At 38.5% G+C, this 10000-nt stretch overlaps 1 long non-coding RNA gene across 6 annotated transcripts in view; it reads left to right on the top strand.

The window, feature by feature from the left end:
- LOC141380548 (uncharacterized) overlaps window positions 1-10000 on the top strand; it is an 85965-nt gene that overhangs the window by 13407 nt on the left and 62558 nt on the right. For 5 of the 6 annotated variants that reach the window (XR_015524068.1, XR_015524067.1, XR_015524070.1 and 2 more), the window contains one exon: window positions 2830-2960. This is a non-coding gene — a long non-coding RNA (uncharacterized LOC141380548). Of the gene's footprint in view, window positions 1-2790; window positions 2961-10000 lie in introns of all 6 variants that reach the window. The other variant, XR_015524069.1, reaches the window with a different exon arrangement.

Below are 10000 nucleotides of genomic sequence, written 5' to 3' on the forward strand. Positions count from 1 at the left end.
CGGACACAAATAACAAAACACAATTAAATACATAATTTGGCAACCATTTTAATCGCACTTACTTACACTTGTGAAATGGAGGAAGAAACTGATTCATGATGCACTGATCCATGTTCTGACAGTCCCTCTCATCAGCAGTCTTTTCTGATCCTTCCTTTAACAACCGGACGACGAATTCTCCGTTGTAAGCATGTAGATTCCAGAAGCACTCGAATAACACAAGTCTGGGCTATAATGCTGAGGTATTTTTGCAAAAGTAAACCTTACCACTGACTCTTCACAGTTTCATCTTTGGGTAGAGAAAATAGCCCTAACTTTCCCCCTTACACTTTCAGTAATATCCAGCTGAGCACAGCGTTGATTCAACCGGCATCTGCTGCAGTGTGTGTCTAGCCTCTTTTTCTTTGTGTACTGTGCTTGTGGGCGGGGCCGCAGGTCAACAACTGGGCCGGGCTTAAGTTTCCTCATCACACCGGATCCACGTCACGCCAAAACGGCTTAAGACTCGTTATCAAGACGATTCATTTGAAGTACTAGGAGTCGACTCTTTTATAAATGAATCCATAGTTTTAAACACTGTCCACTTTCAGATTTAAGCCTTAAGGCCCGTGCACACAGAGACATTTTTTGCTTGCGTTTTCCATCGACGTTTAACACCTCGCGACTAAATAACGGGCGTCAATGTGATTGTGCACACAAACGCGCAAAATGTCAGGCGCAAAAGCGTCATTTTAAAAATAATGCCTCATGCTCGTTTTTGTATTTTTTTTGTTTTGACGCGCGACGTCAAAACCTTCTCCACCAATCAGATCGGCACTTTTGTTCACGTGCACGGAGCTGCTGAAGTTACAGTAAACAGCACTTGGATGCGCTCAAGCGCAAAACTGTCAATGCGAGCGCACATTGAAGACGATGCCTAGAGGCGATATGAACGTGGAGCTGCTTATTGCTCTGCTGAACACTAATAAATTCTTTATCGCTAGAGCTGCTGCTTGAATAATCCATGCTTGTTCAAGTCACCAGTAACTTTATCAACAATCGTGTGAACTTCTTCTCTTCCTCTTCTTCTTTGTCATAAGCGGGTGTCAGAAGCTTAAAGTTGTGCAGCGCCATCTAACGTCAAAAGAGTAATTTTGCATACTCTTTAGCTTGACGCCAGTGAAAAGCGCTTGGATTTGAATACTGAAAAACGTCTCGTAAAACGCTGACGATAAACGCAAACAAAAAAGCGTCCCAGTGTGTAGGAGCCTTTAGCTGGATATAGAGTGGAGGAACTATGACGTCACTTTGTAGGCTAATCGGCTGCTAGCATAAAACTGGTTCTCTCGTGAAAATCCCTATAGGATTTTCCCATAGGCTTTTCGAAGATTGCGAATAATAAGCTCTGTGCTCAAACACTGTTCATTACACTTACACGTTTTGTTCAGCCGGATAATTGTCACACGAAAATACAACTTTGAGCACTTTTGAATCTTAAATGCAAATGCAAGACTTGAAAAGCTAACGTTAGGCTATAAACGGACTACAGCGCCCTCGGGGCGCTCGTCAGTGACGTCAGCGCCACCCTGCTACAGACAACCTATCAAGCTTATTTTTAGAAATAATGTCCATGGCAAAGAGTTAATCTCTCTGTTTATTATATTATAATCCACGATATATTTTATAAACAAATTAATACGCAAACACACGTAGACCTTTGTGCCTTTTGGATCGTTTTTATGTGGGAAATACATCTGTTTTGCTTTGCGGTTGTTATAAAAGTTTTAAAAATGTGTATAAATGTGCCTATATAGTATTATTATGAGACATTTAAATAAGTGTATCGCTCGCGCACACACAGCCCGCTTACCTTAAACAGACAACAGAAATGAGGCGTGAGGAGGAACAAGTCTATCAAATGCTTGTAAGTTCCATCATCATGGACACAGAGCAAAATTCAATATTCCTTTTATGTCATGAAGTACAGTGAAAATCAGCCCATACAGTCATGACGCTATACATTTTATAGAGGAGTGTAAATATTGCAGTTATGATGGAGTTAAATGTGTTCAGATGAAGAAAAAAAAGACGAAAAATCACTTGATCATGACAGTTAATATGTCTGTATTTTTACACATTTATTCACACGTTTGCATTACTGAGAGCAGGAAAGAGACAGGCTGCACTGGTAAGCAGTATCTTCATAATATCGTTTAATTAAAATAAATGATCAACAAATTAGTCTGTCTCAACAGCCTTTACATGTGAAGGAATTATCTACACACAATCTGAATTCTCAATTAGAATAATACAACAAACTATAAAATACTATTCATGAAAATACCTAAATCACAGACAAATCCAAACGCCCAACACATGCGAGTTGCGCTCCAGACCAGATCAGCTCGATGACGTATATTGTCCCCGACAGTGCCTATAGTCCCATTTAGCAACTTGATAGCAACCATCTTTTTAAAGAAGCATAATCGATTTAAAAGTTGAAGAATGTACTTTAACTGATGTGTTTTATGTCGTAGAACAAAACGTGAAAGTATATTGAGTTGGTGTTAGCCACGGATCTTATTTAAGCAATTTTACTAAAACCCCATTCAAAAAACCCATTGACTTTGGGACGAGGGAACCGGAAGTGCTAAAATGCTAACTCGCTTCCGGGTTTTTGCATACAAATTGACGTCATAGTTCCTCCACTCTATTTCACTTCACTTAGAGCTGTGTTACACACTACATGGAAGGTCGTTCTCAAAAGCCGATAATAGGGGCTCTTTAAACAGTATATATATTAAAAAATAGAAACAATCATTCCTAATGCATCTTGTTTTCTTGTTTCAGTCATCTGCAGAAGAAAACAACCACACAGAAACTGCATATCCATCATCACATGACCTCTTCATGGCCAATGCTGTCGTCATTGATAATTGCCTGCTCCAGATTGTCAACTAGCATGAATTAGCAACCGCACGGTGAGTCTGGAGGACTCTTGTTTTTTTTGTTGTTTGAGTTTGTATTTTTTGGAGAGATGTTGTCTGTGATTGCTCATCATTGTTGCCGGATCCCTCTGAGAAGGAAGGGAGATATAATGCGGGTAAAACCAGCCGCTGGCCTCAGGAAAGGGATTTGGGTGTCTGGAGACGAGCAGGACCATATGGAGCGGGGCTGAGATAGCAAGGCACACGTTCAGAATAATGGATGATGTGTCATGTTTCATGTTGCTAAGAAGCCATCAAGAGACCTGGTTGAGGGAAATCAAAAGACGTCCGTACAGTAAAAGTGACGCTTGCGCCGTTTAAAGATTTCAGTCCTTCCATCAAGCCACGTTGTTCTCTGTTGGCTGAAGCCATTAATGGGATGAGGGTTTTTTATGGAATGACATTGTTGTCATTGCTCTGTGAAAATGGGGCAGGAAACTGTTTGACACAGTTTTTTGATGGAACAAAGTGTGTTTTTATAATGTCTTACAGAAGATCTCTAAGACTTTATTGTTTGGATTGTAAAAAAAATACATTTTCATGGCAAGAAAACAAAGGTTGTTTATGTTTACATGAACACCAATAATCCAATTTTAATACGATTAAGACAGTACTCTGATAGAGTTTACCATGTAAACAGCAATTTTTGATTAATATAAGGTCATAATTAATCTAAACTATTCATATTAAACTATTACCATCATGTAGGATATTCACCGCATTTTGCGATTTTATTCACCGCATTTTAGTCTATACCAGGGGTCACCAAACTTGTTCCTGGAGGGCCAGTGACCTGCAGATTTTAGCTCTAACTCAAATCAAACACACCTGAACAAGCTAATCAAGGTCTTACTAGGTATACTTGAAACATCCAGATAGGTGTGTTGAGGCAAGTTGGAGCTAAACCCTGCAGGGACACCGGCCTTCCAGGACCGAGATTGGTGACCCCTGGTCTATACAAACACGACTGTTTGACACTATTCTCTGCACCTACCCGAGTCAGCGAAGGACCACAGACACCTGCGTCAAGAAATGCGGAGGTTTTTTTTTTGCTCCCATATTAGAGCTGTAATCGGGCCATAAAAGTTAAGCCCGACAGAATTCAGCCAGAGCTCAACTAATACATTTTGATTGACAGCTTTTTAAAAGGCCGAGATCGTTTACAGCCTGACATTATTCAAATGTGCACATGCACACAGCTCTTTTGCCTTTTTTCATGAACGAGTCGTTTATATGCGTTCTAACATCATTTATTCATAACAAACGTTGGTTATTGGCCTCTTGGAAGTTGGAACAAAGAAATAAAAGAAGTCCTCTGTAACATCTCAGCACTCAGAATAGGCCTGGGTACTTATACTTGGCCTTTAAATTGGCCAACACACCAATAAAAATGAGTATTTCTTAACTAATTAAATTAAAATAAATGATAAAATATGACTGGTATTTGAATAATGAAATTAAGATAAAGGCTCTGTGGGGTTTGTTTCGCCACTTCTCTTCACAATCCGGCATTAAGGCGATGGTGAAACTGAATAATAGAAGAATAATGCCAATTTTAGCCTATAAACTCTATATACTTTATTTACTTTAAAAACCCTTTACTCACCAAGATTAGGCTACGTGTTTTTGTGAAGGAACATTATTGAATTCACTGTACTGTAAATTGCTTTAGCGCAGTCCTGTACTCACTGAGCAGCACCCTTTCACTGCTGCTGCTACTGGCCGGGCGGGATGCATACTGTTCTGGCTAATTTAGCTTGTTTTGGGTAGGATAGTTTGTTCATCTTCCACCAGCCAAGAACATCCAGTTGATTTTCCATGACAGTGGTTTCAATGTAGCGAGTGACCTTGTCATCTTTCCTGTAAGCTTGCTGTACATTGCTGTTAGCGCTCTACCGTAATACGCAGTGTATGAACGCCTGCCGAAATACCTTGGCGTCTAGAATGACTGCTCTTTTTGAACTAACACCTCTGTTTTTATTAGTCTCTAATTGCATTTTGTAGTTTACAGGAGATAAATACAACAATGGTATTGTTTTCAAAAAAATCACTAATCACAAAAGAATGCATTTGAGAAAAAAAGAAAGTGAAAGTAAAAAGTGACGTGAGCCTTGTCAAGTAAGATTTTACTCGAAATTAGTCCACTGCTTTTTTATAACCCATTCAAGTGCGCGCACATTTTTGAATGAGTCCTTTCAATCATAAGTCAATCTCTATAACAATTAGGTCACAACTGCCCCTAAAAAGATAAAATTATCATTTGCTCATCCTCCACTTGTTCCAAATATGTTTTCTTTCTTTTGAACAGAAAAGAGGATATTTTGAATAATGCTGGGAAAAGTGGAAATAGAGAGTAAATAGAGAGAAACTTTTACTTTTTACTTTTGAGTAAACTATGCCTTTAAAATGCTATTATTGTGCAAATAAATAGGCAAAATGCATAAACTCTGTCGTTTTTAGTTCAGCTTTCAAACCTGTTGTGGACAGTATTATGTTAGTGCCTCATAAAAATACCACTGCGGATACATTTACCCAACATGTCTATCACCATATGGACAACCGTTATGTTGTGGTCAGTTTGCCCAGTAGCTCGCTTTGTCACTGTTGTACTTTTAAGTTTGGTTTGAGTTCAGGGAAGCACAGTTCCACAAAAGAAATAAAAGAAGCATGAAATCAAAATAAAACTGTGGTTGCAGTTCACTTTACTGTTATGTTTACTTTTGAAACACTATTGGTTGGGTTTAAGGAAGTGTTTAAGTCAATAGTTTGCTGGTGATCTGGACTTGCTATCTTGTGTACAGGGGGATGTGTATTTGAATCCTAAAATAAAACGTATTTCAGAATTACAGAAATGTAGACAGCGCCCTCTAATGGATTTGTTATGAAAATATATCGAAAGCGAGTGCATGTTTTTAACAAAACTAATATTGGATTTTTAAAAAAAATGCAAGTGCGTATAAAAAGATTGCACAAAGAAATCATAGGGTTCTTCTCTAAAGAAGTTATTACCACCCTGTTTAGAGCGTCATTATGGACATTTAACGTTATTACTAACATGGTTCAAACGATGGATCTGCAACAGAAACTACAAGTTTTGGGAAACACTCGTCACTACAGCGTTCTCCAAATGATGCATCATAATATGATATTTCAACCACTAGTTACCTCGTTGTTTGGGAAACACCTCTGCATAGGGAAAAATAATAATACATTTGACAACAGTGAGCTTTTTTAAAGGTAACTGTGGCGAGGGGGCGTGGCCGAGAGCCGTGGGAACGGAATGAGGCCGCCGCGTAAGTGGATGCACCTGCGGTGCGCACCGGCCTCGAATCCCATGGAATGAGCTCCTTCCATACACCGCAGGCGTATCCACTTGCACGGCGGACTCATTCCGTTCCCATGGCTCTCGGCCACGCCCCCTCGCCACAGTAACTTGTAATCTTAATCAAGAAATGGTTTTAAATCTCAAACTGCACAAACAATCGGCAAATATCTGTACTGTAAATGGCCATTTTTTTGCATATTTTTCAAAATATATATTAAAAAATATTTAATAATTTTAAAAGTTTGTATATTTTTTAAGAAAATACATTAGTCTGCACCAATGGCGTAGTGGTTAGTGCGACAACACATGGCACTCCGATGCTATCGCGACCCGAGTTCGATTAACACCTCGAGAACCTATGCAGATCCTTCCCTTCTCTCTGCTCCCCATAGTTTCTGGTCTATACTCCTCTACTGGCCTGTGAATTAAAGGTGAAAATCCTAAAAAAAAAATGTATAAAATAAAAGAAAATCCATTACCTTATAACACTGGGAAAAAATTTGGCAACATGCTGTAATAGTGTTTATTCATTCATTTTCTTTTCAGCTTAGTCCCTTTATTAATCTGGGGTCACCACAGTGGAATGAACCGCCAACTTATCAGAATATGTTTTAGGCAGCAGATGCCCTTCCAGCTGCAATCCATACATACTCATTCACACATACACACTATGGACAACTTAGCCTACCCAATTCACCTGTACTGCATGTCTTTGGACTGTGGGGGAAACTGAAGCACCCGGAGGAAACCCACGAAGACGCAGGGAGAACATGCAAAGTCCACTACATTATTCCCATCAAAAACATTCTGTCAGAGTCTCCTCCACTCCTCATCAACCAATCACTGTGTGTATGGTTAGCAATCATGCTGACTTGATCTATACCAACAAAGTCAACCCCGCCCTCACTCTTAGCCTATAACTTTTCCCCTAATTCAAAATGTGTCACTAGCTATATTTCCATCAAAGATACTAATTAAATTTATGCGCAAAACAGGAATATCGCATAAAAGACGTGCAAACAAAGCAGCGTTTCCATCCAATAAGTCAAAGAGAAAAAAATCGTCACTTCCTGATTAACTGGTGCCAAATATCAACAGTAAAGAGGGAATTTGCAGCAGTAGTTGAAGCTGCATGAATCTTTTTCTTATTTAATAAATTACTTGCGCCTCAGAAGACAGTATGCCAAAGCGCAATGAGTGCGTAATGGCGTTTAAAGGCGTGAGACGCGGAGCACAGATGCTCTTGACAGTTCTGGAGATAATTAATTATTTAACAACTTTATAATGAAACTGTTATGGCATTTTAGAATGAGCAAAAAAAAACATTTCAGATGTTTTACAGTGTGCTTAGCCTGCTGGTTTGTCCATTCACACGCATATTTTATATTTTATAAAAAAATCACATGACCTGTTTAATGCACATGCTGGAATTTGTTTGGTAAAAGTGTTTCCATCTTAGTTTATGCGCATCTTTTCTTATCCAATGTCAAGTTTATCCTACTCAATTATGCGCATACATTTTTAAAAATGTGCGTTTTCAAAATTGATGTGCATCTTGGCGTTTACAACAACCATTTTTTATGCGCATATCCAAAACGGTGGATGGAAACTTAGCTATTGTGAACAGTTTTCAAGAGAAAACTCTTCGCTAAAAAACTTTTACCACTGTTTCAAATACTCCTAGTTGTACTATAAAACATTGTGAGAATACAAGCCCTGGCCTTTTAGTGTTTAACACACCATTTTCTTTAGTCTTCCACAGAAAAACAACAGTACACAAGTTTGAAATGACAACAGGCTATGTAAATAATGATTTTATGTCAACCGTTTCTCTTAAATAACATCTTTAAATGATCTCTTAGCACCTAGCGCTCGTTCCAATTAGCCAACGAAACTATCGCTTCTCGGAAAAAAGCTGCAGTTTCATCACACACAAACACAAAGTCTAATCGCTCTTCCCCAGATGTTGCGTCAGCCGATGGAAACCGATCCACCGAGGGAGAAACAGCACCGAGGTCACGACCCCGCGAAAATATACATCTAACATCCGCCCGTCTTCCCTTCTATCATCGAGCCATAAATATTACAACGGTCTAAACATCACAATCTCGCATGCTCTCAAAACACGGCACTGAAATTGATAGATGGAGGGTGAATGATAGATGGAAGACAGCTTTGTTTTCCACCTTTCTACACTCCGGATCAGAAGCACGGGGCGGCAGGCTATTTTTCTTTTTTTTGCCAGGGGAGTTTTTCCTTTCTTTCTTTTTTTCCCTTGCAAAAAGCACGTCCACTAAGTGAGATCCTTCGCTTTCTTTTTCCTGCTTCTACCTGCATGCGAAATGCGTCTGCATACCCCTAACCTCGCTTTTTCCTCCGGTGTCAGAGCCACCCTTAAGTGCTGTTGCCGATACCCATGAGTAAGCCCCATAAAAGCCGGCACCATCGCCGCGGCCGTTATTGTTTCTTGCGGATGATTGATTGATGGATGAGGGCTGACACTTCAATGAAGCCATTTCCACTGGCATCTCTATCCGATGATGTGCAGCGTATATTTTCTATCCACGCCTCATTGCTCGCCTGTGTCATTCCTGGAAGTTCATTTACACCATGTTCCCTGAAGGACCTTTTCTTTTTTTTTTTTTAGCCCATCTTCCTTTTTCTCTCTCTCTCTTCTTTTTTTTTTGTGTGTGTGCCGTTTTCTCCTCCTGGTGTCATAAAATAATGCTATTTCTTGTAGGCTCTGCGGGGGCTGAGGGTAATTTGCGCAGAGTGACAAAACAAAAGGCATGGAGAGGTTACTTTACAGGAGAAACACACCTATGAAAGCGTCTTTATGCATACATTTAATTAAATTGTCCCTTTTTGACTCTAATGGATCATTTTTGTTGACTTTTTAATGGTCATCAGCATCTTAAAGTTTGTAATATTTATATAAAAAGGTACATTTATATGTAATTATGATTGTATTATATCATCTTTGGGTTAAATTACAAAAAACAAATAACCGATTGTGCGAAGCGTTTCTAATGCAGAGTCTATAGGGGCAGGACAGTAAATTTGACGTTGTTCTCTCTTCTGGCTGCCATTACCAGTCGGAGAAGAAAAAAATATTGCTTTGTTAAACATCATTTGGGACATATTTGAAAAATGGAGAAAGGTTTGACGCCAGATCAGTCTCAAAAATAATACATTTACAAAATACACAATTCACATTTACAAAATTTTATTCAGAAATTCAACACAATTCAAATATTCGCAAATCCAATTCATAAATCCAAAGCAGTTTGTAAATGCACAAATCCAATTCGTAATTTCAGAACACAACTCATAAATTCACAAATCTAATTCGTAAATTCTAAATACAGTTCGTAAATACGCAAATCCAATTTGTAAATTCAAAACACAATTGGTAAATAGACAAATCTAATTCAGAATTTTAAAACACAATTCGTAAATACACAAATTCAATTCTTAAATTCAAAACAATTCAGAATTTCAAACCGCAATTCGTAAATTTAAAACACAATTCGTAAATACACAAAATCAATTCGTAAATTCAAAACACAATTTGTGAATACACAAATCTAATGCGTGATTTCAGAACACAATTCATATATATACAAATCCAATTCATAAATTTACAACACAATTCACAAACACAAATCCAATTTGTGATTTTCAGAATGCTATTCATAAATTTGCAAAT

The sequence above is a fragment of the Danio rerio genome, chromosome 23, assembly GCF_052040795.2.
Source record: "Danio rerio strain M-AB ecotype USA chromosome 23, GRCz13ab, whole genome shotgun sequence".
Lineage (NCBI taxonomy): Eukaryota > Metazoa > Chordata > Actinopteri > Cypriniformes > Danionidae > Danio > Danio rerio.